An 18,376-nucleotide genomic window follows, 5' to 3' on the forward strand; every position below is an offset into this window, starting at 1 on the left:
GCGTCCCTACCCACAAAACAACAACACACCATCCTGAAAAATACCAACTTGCTTAACAGAATCAGGGCCCCTCTACAAGGTTTTTAAGAAGGCAGCTTAAGAATATAAATTAACTATAATTTAATTAATATATTTTAATTTAACACACTCAAAACTGTTTATTGATGTAAAAGTTAATTGCATATGTCTAGTTGTTACCCACCCTGAGCCAACCAGGAAGGGCAAGCTAGAATATAATAGCAATAATTCTACTTTGTTTTGTTTGTTATGTGCGAAGTCGTGTCCGACCCATCGCGACCCCATGGACAATGATCCTCCAGGCCTTCCTGTCCTCTACCATTCCCCGGAGTCCATTTAAGTTTGCACCTACTGCTTCAGTGACTCGCACCTACTGCTTCAGTGACTCAATAATTCTACTACTACTACTATTACTACTACTACTACTTCTACCACCAACCCCACCACCACCATGAGTAGTAGTAGTAGTCATAGTCGTAGTCGTAGTAGTAGTAGTAATCATCCCCAAGTATTGCCAAATCCAATGGCTATTCCATAAATTAAAAAAATCAGCATTAGGACAGCTCAATGGCATAACGCTAAAAAAAAAAAAAAAAAGGGACCGCGCTTTAAAGGGACCGCGCTGCCGCTAATATATTCTTTTAATGAGGCTTATTTGTTTAAACACATATGTGCTTATTCATGGATGCATAGGGCTCCTTTCACTGCAATCCCTCTTGTAATCTAGAGCCTTGAAGCTTTAAAAAATGTTTTTTGGGGTGATTTGTTTTGTTTTTTTGCTCTCAAAGTGGCATGCTTTATGGGCAAACTGGTAGGGAAAAGTTTATTTTGTGCTCTGCTTGTGTGTCTATTCATTGCTCCAGGCAGTTTTTTTACAAAAAAATAGAGAGGGAGGCGGGCTCGAGGGTGGGCACTGTAGATGGAGATCTCACTACTTTGGCCAGTTTGGTAATGCACGTGTCTTGTGTGGGTGTCTTGCTGTCTGCTCTTATCCTGCTAGTGTTACATGGCAGAGGGAATCCAGTTTTGTGGATTCCCCTACAAGCACTTTAAAGTGGAGGATGTAGCTATCGGTTTGCTGCTGTAACTCTGGATGTTTACGACATCGTGCAAAATGCCAAGAATATGGCGTTTGCAAAAGGTAAGACTCTCACTTTTTTAATTGGGTGCGGAATGGCTCCAAGTTTATGTTTGGACTGGTTTCATCCACTGGAACCAAGTTCATACCTGTGCACAAGAAAGTACTTAATATGACCAACAAATAGATTGCTGGTTTTAGGAAGTAAAACTGGAATGTTATTAAGCCTCCACTCTGCTTGCTTCATGGATGCTAAACTATGTCAGAACCCGTTTCTCTTTTTAAGTCTGGCATGAGCCATTCCTGGCTTCAGAAACTCATTGGCTACTGATCTACATATGCTATATCCATCATATGGGTGGCTCCTGTGCTATATTTCTTTGCCTAATGTCATGTTTTTGAATCTATGGACAGCTGTTCTGACAGCATTATTACTAATGTATTATCCTTAAAAACGATTTTGAGTGTTTTATTCTAGCTTTATTTTTTGAGGCAAGCTGTGCTCATATTGAAAGAAGAAGCATTAAGCCTGAACTCTACCAGCCAGCAAACAGGGAGTCAACTTTTCAATTACATCCGCAGTCCTGCCTAATTCTTTCTTTTCTGACATGTCCTGGGGAGCTTGTAGTTCTTTACATTAGTGATACCCAACCTGTGAGCCGAGGACCACATGTGGTCCGTCGTCTAATCGGAGGTGGGCCACGAAAGACGCCTTCCCCCCCCCCCGGCTCTTTACTTCATCCCCCCGGCCCCTTTACAGCACACTTCGGGTGTCATTGTCTCCCATCACTCCCAGATGGGACTCTCTCATTGCAGAGAAACAAGCTCAGGGTTCCCATTGATTAGTCATTGTCATGAGTTAAAATTTCCATGAAAATAAAATGTTCCTTATGTTCATTGTTGTGGTGTGTATGTATCTTATTGTGAAGGGATGTTTAAACATTACCATAGTGATCAGAGAGCATTAGGGCAGTGGTTGAGAGTAGAGGAGTAAACTACCCCCCCCACCAGGCCTCAGTAAAAGGCGTTGAGTGGTCCCTGGTGAGTGTTCCCCAGCGTTGTGTGGTCCCCGGTGATAAAAAGGTTGGGGACCACTGCTTTACATGATGGTTTTAATAGATAATAGCTCCCCCCTTTTTTGTCATGTTAAATCCTCTGGCATTAGAATACTTTTGATGAGAATTCCATCCTTTATCTGACAGCTACAAGTCCCAGTAAGCACAATTATATTTTCAAGTATACAGTAGTAGTCTTGTACGAAGCTATTAATTTATCATATATTCTTAGCTACCATCTTTCACAGCTTCATTTTATGTCATAGTAAAATCTAAGAGAAAGCAGCTTAAGGGTATGGCCAAATTTTTTGTATCTGTTCCTGAACTGCAGTAACTTAATATGGTCTTAAAACATTTTAAATCCTTTATTAAAGAGCTGCATGTGTTTAGATGTGTGTATTTTGGATGTGACACAGACCTCTGATTGGAAATCTGCCTAATGTGCTGTTACATACATATAATCAACAGATGGAACTGTGGGTTACAGCTCTTGGGTGAAGTTAACCTAAGGCCATTTCTCTTTAAGAGACTTGATCTGGCTTTTGACTTTAAAAATTGCTAAACAAATCCTGTTTGGGATAAGTACAGCTTCACCCAGGAACATAGGATCACCCAGGAACATAGGATACCCCATCTAAGTACAAAACTGATGATTCTTGAAAGGGAAGAGGAAGAAAAAGAGTTGGTTCTTATATGTCACTTTTCTCAAACCAAAGGAATCTCAAAGTTGCTTACAATAACCTTCCCTTTCCTCTCCCCACAGCAGACACCCTGTGAGGTAGGTGAGGCTGAGAGAGCCCTGATATTACTGCTTGTTCAGAACAGCTTTATCAGTGCCGTGGCGAGCCCAAGATCACCTAGCTGGCTGCATGTGGGGGAGTGCAGAATCGAACCCGGCATGCCAGATTAGAAGTCCGCACTCCTAACCACTACACCAAACTGGCATAGTGGGGAATGCGTGTGGCAAACTGAGTTTACCAAGGCTGTTCTAGTGATTAAGTGATTTTAGAATGATATAACTCTGCTTAAGGTTGCTTACCAAGATTGTCCCCTGTTGTTGCAGAAGTGAAAGGAAGGAGGAGGCAAAAGAGTTCCCCCCACCCTGCTTGTCTGGCCTGTTGGTCGGGCCTCTGTGAACTCCAAACAGACAGTCCAGCTCCAGAACTATGAATGTACATATTGCGCTCACTTTCACTGTCCAAATTAATTAAACAAATAGACCTTTTTCATTGGAATGGATGAGACTGGAAACAGATCCTTGCATATAGAAAAAAAAGTAATCGGAAGGCAGTTCAGTTTTCTGAACTTGCAGAATATATGAATTATGGAAAAAATTCTGAATCCATCCTACACCTCTATCATTATTACATTTAAAAAACCCATCCTTCTACTAAGACACTCAGGATATCTTTCACGGTTTTCTCTTTCCTGTTTTATATTACAACAACCATATATAAGCTGACTGGCTCAAGGTCATCTAGTGAGTTTTATTAATAAGCTGGGATCTGAATGGTCTTCCAGTCTTAGACATTCTAACCATTACACCACACTCGTACAAAAAAAATGCTGCCAAAATGGTTTCCATGTGTCACATCTTCCTTTTTGCCTAGCTGCGTGTAGCTTTGCTTCCCTGTGAAATGTGTGGGTTTCCGAGTCTAATGCCAGCAGCAGCCAATGGTAGAGAGCAGGGCAGGGAAACATGATGTGATAATATCACCTCACAAGTAAAGGAAACAAAACTACTCAGTAAAGAAAGGTGAGCATGTGACCCAGGGAGGCCACTAGCCATGGCTTCAGTGGCTTGTTCCTCTGTAATCTGTGTGGAATGTTTAGACAGAAACTTGAAGGGTTCCATGTCTAGTCTGATGAAGCTTTCCTCTTCTTTTGGTAATCGTTACACATTCACTGTACAAAACAGAGCTGCTCCATGGCCAGTTTTAAGAGAAGCTGGAATGAAGGGGGAAATGCATTTTAAGGGAAACTGGAATGAGTTTTATTGCTGAAGCACATTATAAAAACCTAGTTCTTATGACCGCCAATGGACAAGTTGAAAGAAGTAACATCAATAACATTGAGCATCATACGGTTAATAATTAGCAAGGACCGATTACTTTGAAATTGCTTTCCAAGCTACCGGCACTGGATTTCTAAACAAAGCCCCATTTGAGAAATATCAGAAGGTGAAAAGTTTGTATAAACCTCTGCTGCCAAACATGTGGAATACTGGTGAGTTCAGGCGCAGACATGGATTAGATGAACATATGCTGGGAGTTAAAATGGAAAAGATTCAGAAAATGACACCATTATTATATCCCCTCTTATTAATATGTGAACAATTAAAAACACTTCATGTGTGTCAAAGCCAGATAGTTTATGAAAGTTAGATGATGGAGTATCCATAAGTTTCTTGGCAGAAATTAACTTGTAAATACTGGATGACCTTTCTGACTCTTTGCTTAATTGCTTTTTGCTAATCACGAATGCTAAAAATTATTCTGAGGGTTAGAACAACAGCGCACTGGCTGAATGCAGTTTGCAGTTTATTAAATGGCATATTATTTGGGGTGGAATGGGATATTTTTTAAAGTTTGGATTCCATCAGAGACCATAATACTACAGTAGTATTTATTACATATGGAATGGTATTATTATTATTATTATTATTATTATTATTATTATTATTATTATTATTATTATTTAGATTTATTTCTCGCCACTCCCAAATGGCTCGTGGCGGGTTACAGTGTCTTAAAACCCCATTAAAACTCCCATTAAAGGACTTAAAATATCATAGCATGGCGGCACAATAATAAAATCCCCTTCCTACCCTCCTTCCTAAAAAAGGGGGGGAGAAGGAGGTCATTCTAGAGCAGGAGTCCACAACCTTTTTCAGGTTGCAGCCCATTGCCAAGGGGTGGGGGGAGATGCGCATATGTGGACCTGCCGTGCATGCGCATTTGCACTCCTGGTGGGTTCCCTCCCGCACCAAGAAGCTTGCTGGGCCGCTAGTTAATCAGCCGTTTCGGCGGCTGATTTGCTCGCGGCCTGGCGAGTTTCTCGCTGTAGGGGGGGCAGGGAGAGGGAGCCATGGCCCGCTGCTGAAGCTCTCGCGGCCCGGCACCGGGCAGCGGAAGGGGATTGGGGACCACTGTTCTAGAGGCTTTTAAATATGAAAGACCTTCAATATTCTTATTTGGCTGGGCAATAAATGCATAAATTGTGATTTTTGTGTAAAATTTCTAATTGCTGTGGTACTGAGCAGACCAGCTGCTTCAAATCAATGTTACCCACCTGAATCTATCTTGCCCCTCTACTGTATTGTCCATTAACTTCAACCTTTCTGAAACTGAGGTAGGAGTTTCACTGTTAAAAATATTAAATTTGGAAACACATAGACACAATGTAGCCCAAGCACACAGAGAGAATAGCTCTATTTAAAATTCCTACTTATGTGACTTTGGGCCACAATGTTTGGTGTATGGCCTACAAATGAAATGTTCACTATCTGATGTATTTTACTCTGTACAAATAAAATAGAGAGGGGTTTTTGGGGGGGAGGAGAGAAAAGAATTATCCTGGCAGTGGCCCGCATCAGGTCAGCATCAGCAACAGGGGAGAAGTCATTCCAATGCTCCTATGAACAACAGCAACATAAATTATACTTAACTAGTAAAAAAGCCCATTGTATCCAGAAGACAATGGGCGCTAGCAGGCAGGGACCAGAGCGAGGGGCAGGCGAGGGACAGAGCAAGGGACAGGCTACCTGAAAGAGGAGGCGGGTGGCGGCTCCTCGGCGGCTCCTGGTTTTTGGTGGGGAGTCCCAGGCGTGGTTCGCTGGGCTGCGGCGGGTCCTGTGCGTTTATTTGATCTTCTGCGGCTGGGAGGGGTGGGTTCTTTCCGCTGCTTCCAGGAGGCCACGGCCGCGGATCAGGCCGCGCCCGGCCGCGCCCGCGGGGCCGCGCCCGGCCGCGCCCGCGGGGCCGCGCCCGGCCGCGCCCGCGGGGCCGCGCCCGGCCGCGCCCGCGGATCGGGCCGCACCCGCGAGCCGCGCCCGCGGATCGGGCCGCGTGGGCGCGGCCCGGCCGTGGTTCCCTCTCGGCGGCTGGAGTCTCGGCGGCTGGAGTCTTGCCGGGGGCTCCCTCAGGGGCCGGCCTGACGCGTCAGGCCGGGAGCAACTGCGAGCCGCGCTGCGCGCGGCTCGCAGTTACTGAGGCTGGGAATCAGAGGGACCAATCGGCAGGCGCTTCGCGCCTGCCGATTGGTCCCTCTGATTGTCTGTCATGAGGAAGGGTCCAATCCGGACCCTTCCTCATCCCGGACACATCCCGCCCCAGAACCCCTTACTATTTTATTTAGTCCGTGGCGCCCGTGGCGCCACGGGCGGTGTACAGATGATTCAACAGCTGAATAAGATTCATTATAAGATGAAATAATTCATCTACGGTTTAATTTTAAAACAGAAAGGCATTAGCTGGGTTTTGGAAAAGATGAATTAAATTGAAAATGTATACCCTTCATCACTTCCCAAACTGGAAATGGCCTCCAAGCAGTTGTTTGTAGTTTCTGACAGGGGGCTATAATATAAGGTGACCAGATTTTAACATTGGTAAAACGGGACACCATTGACTGGGGGGGGGGTCTTGATTAAAAATTTGGTCTATATGGAGCAACAAAAAGTTTCATAAAACACATAGAACGCAAAAATAGTAGTGTAATATATATTTTTTAATTTCAACATAAGTATAATTTGCCAGGTTCCCCCAGATGTCCCTCCAAAAGTGGGACAATCTGGTCACCTTACTATAATATATCCCCGCCCCAAACAGCGTTGAGTTCTGAGGTAAACTATAAACTATGTTCAAATTCTTTTTCTTTTCTTTTTTTACGTAGAAGTTGTATCAGGAGAGGGAAATCAGTATGGAGAAATGGGGCTGGTATTAACTCCTTCTGAAGGAGGTAATTGTCTCATATATTTTGCCAGGAGGTTAATTCATACCTATGGGCCATCCTTTGTGAGACCCAGTTTGGTGTAATGGTTAGGAGCGTGGTGACCCAGGTTGGATTTCGCGCTTCCTTACATGCAACCAGCTCCCTTACATGCAACTGATAAGCTGTTGTGACTGAGCAGTACTATCAGGGCTCTCACCTCCCTCACAGGGTGTCTGTTGTGGGGAGAGGTAAGGGAAGGCGAATGTAAGTCACTTTGAGACTCCTTCTGGTAGAGAAAAGCGGCATGTAAGAACCAACTCTTCTTCTTCTGTATGGGGGGCTGGAACAGAAGCAGTGGCCACTGTATCCTTTTTGTGAGGGGATTATATGAGTGCGTCAGCCCTGCACACAGCTCGCACTCAAACTGTTTTCACACTTGCAATATCATTTGAATTTGTATTTTTAAAGAGCCGACTTTTCCATCTGTTTCCACATTAAAATCTGCCTTTCCAGGCACAGTCCCAAATTGCACTCTGACTTACTATGTGTTTTGGAAATTCCTGGTTACAGCGATTTCATCAGTCAAGGCAAAAATCTAATTTGGGGCTGTCCAATGGGGAAATACATGCATTCGGGTTTTTTCATGTGCCTGCCAGTTTGAGTTGTTTGGCATGTCCCTTTCCTTGTTGCCATCCTCCCTCCCCCTCCCTTCATCCCCCTCCCATTCCAGAAAATCTGTCTTTTTTTTTAAAGGGGGTATGTGTGATTGTGTTGCCACATTGCTTCTAAGTATAAAACAAGCAATCTTGCACAGCAGTTTTGAAACGGATAGCAAAGGTGTTTTTTAAAGAATTACATTCAGTACACTTTGGGGAGAATGTTATAATTCCTTTTTGAGTGCGGCAGTGCAAATGCCGCAGTAACCACTATGCCAGTGTGTAGATCGTCCCCCTCATGGAGACAAAAGGGGTGGCAGATTACAGTAGATGAGCATTGGGATGTGAGTGCCCTGCATAGTGCAGGGGGTTGGACTAGATGGCCCATGATGTCCCTTCCAACTCTATGATTCTATGAAAACAACAGACACTGTAGCACAAGGAGGGGGACCCAGGTATGGGCACAGCAGCTGCTGCCACATTGATACCAGGATCAGAGATAGGAAATGACACAAATATTTTTCCAGAGCAGTTTCATTCCCCAAGTCCACTCCTATATGTTTGGGCACATTTTTACAAACCAAACCAAAAGAAAGAATTTCTGAATTTTCTTCTCCATCCAGTTTGTTCAGCTGCTGACAATGAAGTTATTGTTTTAATGTCCTTTGACAGGGACAGAACTTCTGAAAATGTGTGTTTTTTTTTCCTTTTCAAGGACAGAGTTCATCTTCAGCTTGGGAGGTGTTTTTTTCTTCTTCTCCCAAAAAAGTAGAGAACAGCAAATCCTTTTCTCTACAAACAAAATGTGCTACTTCAATGCTCTCAGTAATTTCCATGGACGTGCCTAAATTGTTCAAAGCATTAGAGGTGTAGCAGATGCCAAAAAAACTATACTTGGAAAATATATTATGCTTGTATGCACGCATATATTTTGACTGAAGGAACTTAATGCTGCGTGCTGGCAGTTAGGCCTCCTGACAGCAGCCTCTTTGTCGACTTCCCACACACAGCGTTGCACAGGGACCCCCTTCCTGATCCATGACACACTCTGAGATTCCACGCTTGGAAAAGTGCTTGTTTGGGCCACCTCTTGAACAAAACCAGCCAAAGCAATCTGGAAACTTTGGTGCATTGAAATGACACAGACCTGATGGCTCAGCACTATTTCTTTGCAGTTCTGTGTTTTTAGAATCTGTACACTTCTGAACTCTTGCAGACAGTCTCCAGCTCATACTTATCTTCTCAACACCTCTGGGGTGTTTCTAATTCTTAATGCCATACTTCAGTCAAACTTTGGGCTGCTGCCTCTCAACAGGCCACAGGCTTCTTTATCCTGCAGGGAGCTTTTCCTTTCCTGGCTGGGAATATGTAAGACAGAAGGCTTGCTCTTCCTTGGTTGAATAAAATCAGAGTCCAGTAGCACCTTTAAGACCAACAAAGATTAATTCAAGGCGTGAGCTTTCGAGTGCAAGCACTCTTCATCAGACTATGATCTTCTTACATGACAGGGAATATATAGCAAAAATCAATTCTGTTACATCTGTGTCACAACCAAATACAGCCAATGATAATCCTTTGTCAAAACAGCCAATCAATCCCCTAGAATTCAGTGTACTTTACAAAGATAAACCAAAATGTTGCTGGTAGAGAGATCAAAAACTATCACCTCTCCATCAACATCTCTCTGGGTTTGGGAATCAAACCCAGTTTGGGAATCAAACCCAGTTTTCTGGATTCGAAGTTGCCACTCCTAACCACTATACCAAGCTGGCTCTCCAAGTGTGTTGCTATCTGGCATGGAGCTATCCTTATCCATGGCTCCTCTATATATTTGTGCCTGGGGGGTGGAACGTGTCTTGCTGTCTGAGTTGGGATAGGGCTACAGCTCCCACCCTCCCTCCCTGGATGCTAGCCACATTCCTCTCAGACGTGCCAGAGACAGAGAGAGACACACAGAGCCCTGCCAGACCGAACACAAGCCCTCATTCCCTCCTATCGTTCCTGCTGCAAGGGAGGCAGAGAGAGACACAGAGAGAGCTGCCCCAAACTGCACATCAGACCTCCTTCCCTCCTACAAATCAGCCCTGATTACCTGCTATGCCTCCTGCTGCGAGGCACACTGGGGCCACACAGCAGAGTATCCGAGTATCCCCCACCTAGTCCCTCACCTGGACTCAGTCGCCATGCACCAGGAACAGGTTGGAGCACCTGCACAGGCACTTTCTGTGTCCTGACTCTCCAGTCATTACTGTAGCTGCAATAACAGCAGAGAGAGCAGACAGTTGCAGCAAGGGCAGCTGCATGGCAATTTGGACCCCCCAGGATGGGCCCCAGAGCATCTAGAGAAGTTCAGATCTGGAGTGAGCACCAGAGAAGATCAGCTTTCGCAAGGAGAGGTAATTGGTCCAAAATGGTTTTAAAGGCTGGGGGAATAAAGTTAGTTTAACAGGAAGGTGAGGTAATGATATGAGGGGATAGAAAATCTTTAGTTAAGTTTCCTTGTTTGGGGAACTATGTAAAGATGTTATAGTGGGTTGAACAAAGTTTTTCTGGGTCTGTTGTGTAACTTGGTTAAAGTACACGGCTGTGGTATGTTACAAAGCTGCCTGAGAGCATGTACTGAAGTATGTACTATGTAAGAGCTAATATCCCACAACTCCTGATTCTGTGTTAACTTGGTGCATGGTTTTCTAAATACGCATTGTTACTCGCTTTCCCCCCATGCCTCTCACTTTTACCTCAGTCATGTAAAAGCCTGGATATCCTTTGTTTTATTTCTTTTAATCTTCTGTTTGTAAGGCAGGCAGGAAACTGAATTGTAAGACACGACTATCCTATGAGGTGGAGTCGAGCCCCAGGAAATCCATCACAAAAACTTTCTACCCCTTTCCCATTGTATCCCCATAAGACATAAGAAGAGGTCTGCTGGATCAGATCAGTAGCCCATCTATTCCAGGATTGTATTTTACTCAATGCCCAACCAGTTGCCCTTAGATTTAAAAAAATTAAAATTGGAAATGCAGAGGAACTAGTAGATAAGTCATTACAATCACAGGACCCTCAATGATTTATGGCAGTGGTCTCCAACCTTTTTTTGTCTGGGGACCGGCAGGGCAACTGCCCTGCCCGTGCAGCGCGCATGCGCAGCCAGGCCGCACATGCGCACATGCGCGCTGCGTGGCCAAAATTGCACATGCACAACACTTTCACGCATGCGAGCATGCGCGAAGGTTGCCGTGCACGCGCGATTTGGGCCATGCAGCGCTCATATGTGCATGCGCGGCCGGGCAGCACATGCACGATGCGCGGCGCGGCCCTGATTCCCTCTCCCCCCCTCCCGCAGTAAGAAGCTTCCCGGGGCCGCAAGCTTGTGGCCTGGGAAAGTTTTTAACTGCAGGGGGGCGGGGAAAGGGAACCGCGGCCCAGCGCCCTGGCCTTCGTGGCCCGGCACCGGGCCGCAGACCACAGGTTGGGGACCACTGGTTTACGGGAGCATCTCACTTTCTTTGTATCCCCACTTGATTATTTGCTTTCCCCCCTCACTTTCTCCATTGCCTCTCCTCTTCATAGAATCATAGAATCATAGAGTTGGAAGGGGTCTTACAGGACATCTAGTCCAACCCCCTGCTCAACACAGGATCACCCCTAAGCATCTTAAAGCATCCAAGAAAAGTGTGTATTCAACCTTTGCTTGAAGACTGCCAATGAGGGGGAGCTCACCACCTCCTTAGGCAGCCTATTCCACTGCTGAATTACTCTCACTGTGAAATTTTTTTTCCTGATATCTAGCCTATATCGTTGTACTTGAAGTTTAAACACATTACTGCATGTCCTCTCCTCTGCAGCCAACAGAAACAGCTTACTGCCCTCCTCCAAGTGACAACCTTTCAAATACTTAAAGAGGGCTATCATGTCCCCTCTCAACCTCCTTTTCTCCAGGCTGAACATTCCCAAGTCCCTCAACCTATCTTCATAGGGCTTGGTCCCTTGGCCACAGATCATCTTCGTTGCTCTCCTCTGTACCCTTTCAATTTTATCTACGTCCTTCTTGAAGTGAAGCCTCCAGAACTGCACACAGTACTCCAGGTGTGGTCTGACCAGTGCCGTATACAATGGGACTATGACATATTGTGATTTTGATGTGATGCCCCTGTTGATACAGCCCAAAATCACATTCGCCTTTTTTACCGCTGCATCACACTGCCTGCTCATGTTTAGTTTACAATCCACAAGTACCCCAAGGTCTCGTTCATTCACAGTGTTACCTAGAAGCGTATCCCCCATCCAGTAGGCATGCTTTTCATTTTTCCGACCCAGATGCAGAACTTTACACTTATCTTTATTAAATTGCATCTTGTTCTCATTTGCCCATTTTTCCATTGTGTTCAGATCTCACTGAACTCTGTCTCTATCTTCCGGAGTATTTGCCAGTCCTCCCAATTTGGTGTCATCTGCAAACTTGATGAGTAGTCCCTCCATCCCCTCATCTAGATCATTAATAAATATGTTAAAAAGTACCGGGCCGAGTACCAAGCTCTGAGGTATCCCGCTACTCACCTCTCTCCAGTCTGATGAAATACCATTGACAACAACTCTTTGAGTGCGGTTCTCTAACCAATTCCCTATCCACTTAACTATCTGAAAATCCAGATTGCAGTCCTTCAACTTATCCATCAGAACATCATGGGGAACCTTGTCAAAAGCTTTACTAAAATCCAAGGAAATGACATCAACCGAATTTCCCCGATCCAGCAAACCTGTTACTTGGTCAAAAAAAGGAAACCAGGTTGGTCTGGCAGGACCTGTTGGAGACAAATCCATGCTGACTTCCTTGGATCACCAAATTGTCCTCCAGATGTTTGCAGATCGCTCCCTTTAATATCTGCTACATTATCTTCTCCACAACAGAGGTCAGACTCACTGGTCTGTAGTTTCCCGGGTCATCCTTCCTCTCTTTTTTGAAGATCGGAATAACGTTTGCTCTCTTCCAGTCCTCCGGGACATCTCCAGTCCTTAAAGAGGTCCCGAAGATGATGGACAAGGGCTGTGCGAATTCTCTGGAAAGTTTTTTGAGCACTCTTGGGTGCATTTCTTCCGGCCCAGGGGATTTGAACTCATCCAGTGTAGCTAAATGCCTCTCGACAACCTCTCTATCCATGTTAACCTGCCCCCCAGACACTGTCCTTTGGCTATGGCCATCTCTAGATGTGCTTAAACACTTTGACCTGTGGGAAAAAACAGATGTAAAATAGGCACTAAGCCTTTCTGCTTTCTCTGCATCTTCCGTTCGAGTTTGTCCATCCGCACCCAACAGTGGGCCTATTGCCTCCTTTACTTTATGTTTGCTCCTCACATAACTGAAAAATCTTTTCTTTTTACAATGGGCTTCCCTGGCCAATCTTAGCTCACTCTCAGCTTTGGCCTTTCTGATGATTGCTCTACAGTGCCTAGTAACCTGTAGGTACTCTTCTTTAGAGCTCTGTCCTTCCCTCCATTTCCTGAACATTTCCCTTTTCTTTCTTAGTTCCTCTTGAAGTTCTCTGTTCATCCAAATAGGCTTCTTAGAGCTCCTGCAGTGTTTTCGTCCTTCTGGGACAGTCATTGATTGAGCATGCAATAGCTCTTGTTTGAGCAGCGCCCACCCTTCACATGCTCCCTTCCCTTCCAGCATTCTCAGCCATGGTGTGACACTCATCATGTCTCTGAGTTTATTAAAGTTTGCCCTACGAAAATCCAACATCCGCGTCTGGCTACAAGCTTCCTTGGCTCCCCATCTCAAAAGGAATTCTATGAGGACATGGTCACTTCCCCCTAGGGTCCCCACCCCCTTCACCTCATCTTCCTTCTCTCCTTCTCACCCCCAATCAACTTGCCTTATCTGCTCCCCTGGCAACTTCTCCCCAGGAAGTCTTGCCAAGTTGCACATTGGCTGATGGTTGTACAGGGTCACTACTGGGCCAGGCCCAGTTGCATAGTGACCAATGGTGATATTGGGCTCAGTTGCATGATGGTAACAGAACTGGGCTGGGCCCACTTGCATTGTCCACCCATCAATGCATAGTACCCCTTCCAAGGCTGTTATGTTATCCAAGTTGCCACCACCACCACAGATACCACCACCATGCTGCCATGGCTTTGTTTAACACAAACCATATATTGAAAGGCTCAGCAATACTGGTATGGTTCCTAGAAACCTCCATAATGGTGACTGAGAGCTCTGTTGGCAGGGCTTTCTGAAAGTACAGGAGTTGTTTCTATTATTTTGGAGGGTCTGCCAAAGAGGAGAAAAGTTAAGTTGGGGAAAGGCTGGTGGGGGAGACTGCAGGTGCTGCCAATGGAGGGAAATAGGAAAGACAAGTGGAGGCATGAGGGAATCGGATACCTCCCCATGAGTCCTTGTGGGTCCCCAATTCATAAATAATGTATATTTTTTAGTTGTAAGCACTGACCACTCTTTAATCATTTCCTATAGGTGAATTATACACTTCAGAGGCTGATTTTAATTGATGGGCAGATCTGATACATTCTGTTGCATTGATATGGATCAATATGTAGCTGCCTTTAAAAACTACTTGGAAACTGTAGTTGATGCAAAATGTAGAGGATCAACTTTTTATTGGAGAGGTTTCTTGGTTCGGTTTAAAGTGCTGGTTATTACTGTTAAAGTCTTGAATGAGCTGTGATCCAGATATTTAAAGGACTGATGTCAACAGGATCCCATGTAAAGCATATTGCATCAATCTTAACATGGATGTGAACAGAGAACCCAAGAACAGAATGCTGGACTACATCACTGGTATGTCTCATCCAGCATACTACACAACACAATGGCCAAATAGTTGCCCTGAAAGGCTAAGAAACAGGGAATAGAGGCCAAGACCTTCCCTTGATTTTGCCTCCCATGACTAGTATTGAGGCATTCTGCCTTCCTAAATGGAGGTTTCCTTCAGTCCCTAGATAACTATGGCCAAATCAAGGAAGAGCTGAAGCTGTTTGTACCAAACTTAATCAAAACCTTTTAGATCTGTGTTTGCTCCATCTTCAAGTATGAAACTGATAGACCCTTATGAGATTGTCCTCCTACATCAGGTGAAAATAAGAAGAGCCCTCCTGGATTAGACCAGTGGTCCATCTCGTCTAGCATCTTGTCTCACACAGTATCTAACCGGTAACCCTGGACTGCCAGAACCAGAGCATAGTGCGCAAAGGTTTCCAAGGATGTTGCCTCCTGGCACAAGTATTCCAAGGTTTACTGCCTCTGAAGGTGGAGATTGTCTTTAGTCACCATGGCTAGTAGCCATTGATAGACCTACCCTCCATGAATCTGTCTAATCCCCTGTTAAAGCTGTCTATACCTGTGGCCATCACTACATCTTATGGCAGCAATTTCTACATGTTAATTACTTGTTGTGTAAAAAAAGGTATTTATTTTTGTCTGTCTTGAATCTACTACCCTTCAGTTTCATTGCATGTTGTCAATTTCTAGTACGATATTTGGGGAGGTGAAAAAAGTTCTGTCCATGCCACTCTTTCTTTCTATTCTATAATGAGGTTTAACCTCTATCACTTCTTTTCTAAACTGAAAAGTTCCAAACACTTTATCCTTTCCTCATAGGAAAAGTGCTCCTATATAATCTTGGTGGCCATCTTCTGTATTTTTCCAACTCTTCAATGTCCTTTTAGAGATGTAGATACCAGGGGCCATTTCGCACAGAGCTCAAAGTTGCTATTTGGTTGCTGTTAGCGAAAGCGCTACTTCAACTAGCGAAATGTAACTAGCTGTGCCCGTAACGCACAGCTGCGGTTTTTGCGGAATTTAGCACTTTCACTTCTCGTCACTTTCGTAACCCACAGGCTTCCGGTTCTCCGTCTTTTCGCTACAAAGGAGGTCCCTTTTTAGCGCTTCTGGTCTCCCGTGCCCGTCAATCAAACTGCGGCCACACCTTTGACCTCGACCCTAAAGCCGGACTTGTCGGGGTCCCCTTTTTTTTAAAAAACCCAGGAAAACCCGTAGCAACGCGTTATCGTCAAATCATTGGCGCCCTTGGAACGTGTTTTCTATTGTTTTCTATGAACCAGAGGTTGATGCATTGATATGTTTGAAAGGTTAATCCCCGCCCACAGTACACGCCCACAGGTTACCTGCTTATATGCACCTGGGCAGACACGCGGTCGGCCGCTCTTTGTTTGCGTAGCCTACTGCCCGCAGCACAGGTTAACGTTGAAATGGAGAGGATTATTGTTCAATTGTTGGCTCGGGTGATTGCCTTGGTCCAGCGTATCCGCACCAGTGTGCAGCATAGGAGGGCTGCTTCAGAGGAATACCGAGAACGTATTGCCAGAGCGATGACCAGCAGCACAAGACGTTCTCAACGGGAAACCATGGCGGCAAAGAGGCACTGGCAAGCTCTGGCAGAGGTCCGGTTCCCCCCCCCGGTTCTGGGCGGACGAAAGATCCTCTGACTGGTGGGAAAATTTTGTGTGGGCTCGCTGGGATGATGACCACTGGATTGCCAACTTTAGAATGTCTAGGGGGACATTTTTTGAACTCGTGGAGGCTCTACGTGGACGCATGGAGAGGCAAGTCACTGGCATGCGGCGCCCCGTGCCAGTGGAAAAAAGGGTGGCGGTCGCATTGTGGTACTTGGCAACCCCTCAGTACTTCCGGACAGTAGCCCAGCAATTCGGACTCGGAGTCACTACGGTTGGCGATATCCTTAAGGAGTTCTGCCTCGCCATGGAGGCGGAATTGTTCAGCAAAGTCGTGTGCCTCGGAGACCGGCTTGGAGCGGTGAGTATCATTCGATCCCCTTTGCCCTTTAAATTTTTTTTCTTGTTTGACAGGTCAGCAACGAAGACGCGATACACCCCACGCTGACATGCCATGGCTTATATTCTTTTCTTTCCCTTATTCCAGAGTATGGACGGGTTTGCCAGGCTCGGATTCCCGCATTGTTTTGCGGCCGTCGATGGAAGCCACATCCCTATCCGTGCCCCCGGGGGAAGCATAAAGGAGTTCGGTAACAGGAAGGACTTTTGTTCTGTTCTCCTGCAAGGAACTGTGGTCTTCTCCGGCCGGTTTATCGATGCCGAGGTGGGGTGGAGTGGCAGGAGGCATGATGCCCTTGTTTTCAGGGAATCCAACCTCAGGAAAGCCATGGACGAAGGGGTCTTTGTTCCAGGAAACCCCACCGCCACCATTGAGGGCGTGCGCGTGCCGCCGTTGGTGCTCGGGGACGGAGCCTACCCAATACGACGCTGGCTCATGACTCCCTACAAGCGGCCAAGGACAGACGTGCATAGCCACTACAACCTCACTCACTCCCGGGCAAGGAATGTAGTGGAGCGTGCCTTTGGACGTTTGAAGTCCCGGTTCCGTTGCCTGATGTCCCGACTACACGTGCATATAGACAATGTGACTCCGCTGATCATCGCGTGTGTCATTTTGCACAACATATGCGAGGACAAGGGACATAACATCCCCTTCCCTGTGGATGAACCTGATCCTGTTGTCCTTGAGGACACACAAGACATCCCTGAAGCAAGGAGAAGAAGAATCTATGCAGAGGGGTGCAAGGTTCGGGACGCCATAGCCACCCACATCTACAGAAACAGGAGGCGTGTTTAATTGTTTTTCCCACTCTCTCGTTGTTGAATAAAGTTTAGTGTTCTTTGTTTAACCTTGTCTTGTGCGGTTTGTGTACTTTGCCAGCAAAAAAACGGGGATTCTCTGGTCCAAAAGCACTTTGACAGCCCTAAACGCTAACTCCCACTGAAATTGACACACACAACACGGAAGCGCTGAGCGGGGAAAGTTCGGGGAGGCGGGTAGCCAGGAAGTATTGGCGACCCCTGTCAAACCGGAGGATCAATCCACTTATGTTCCAAGGAATAATTTTATTGGTGGGCAGCTTTGATACATTTAAAATAGGGGTGGTCGATCGGAGCAACGCACGTTCGTTCCCTAACCGTCATTCCGAAGATGCCGAAGCCACGGAAGGGCTCCTTCTGGCAGCGCGCCGAGGCTGAGGCACTTCTGGAGCTGGTGCTCCAATCGAAAAGTGTTGGCCGCCTTATGGCCAGCACCCACTGCCACACCAAGGGTGCTTACCTGGTGTTGGCATCAAAGCTGAGGGAGAGGGGCTATGTCCGGACCTGGGAGCAGGTCCGGACAAAATTTAAGCGAGTGAAGCTGGACTTCCTCAACAGTCTGAAGCAGTGGGGGGGGGGGGGTCCCGCAGCCAAGCGGGAGGACGGTCTTTCACGACCAGATGGTTAAAATATGGGAGAAGGCTGGGAAGCCCCCCCTGGAAATGAGGAGGCATATGGGTAAGTATGCCCTCGTTGTTTTGCCCTTAAACATGCATGGCATGACTAGCTGCCTCTTTCCCCTACTGTCCCCAATGAAATTCGAAATAGTATTTATATGCTGTCAACCCCCTCTGACTTAGCCCGCCAGTACTGTGTGGAACCACTTTGGTTATGCGCTTTGACTCTAACTGTGGTGTGTCTACCAGCTGTGTTTCATCTCTGGTTTGTGTGCTTTTAATTATGATTTCTCTTTTTCTTTGCCCAGCCACACAATCACCATCCAAGATGGGAAAAGCACCTGAGCGTGAGGAGGAGGAAGAGGGGCCTTC

General features: G+C 46.0%; 1 protein-coding gene across 2 annotated transcripts in view; it reads right to left on the reverse strand.

The window, feature by feature from the left end:
• Positions 1-18,376, reverse strand: part of PDE7B (phosphodiesterase 7B) — a 251,800-nt gene that overhangs the window by 223,540 nt on the left and 9,884 nt on the right. The gene's annotated exons all lie outside the window — the stretch shown is intronic.

The sequence above is a fragment of the Paroedura picta genome, chromosome 1, assembly GCF_049243985.1.
Source record: "Paroedura picta isolate Pp20150507F chromosome 1, Ppicta_v3.0, whole genome shotgun sequence".
Taxonomy (NCBI): domain Eukaryota; kingdom Metazoa; phylum Chordata; class Lepidosauria; order Squamata; family Gekkonidae; genus Paroedura; species Paroedura picta.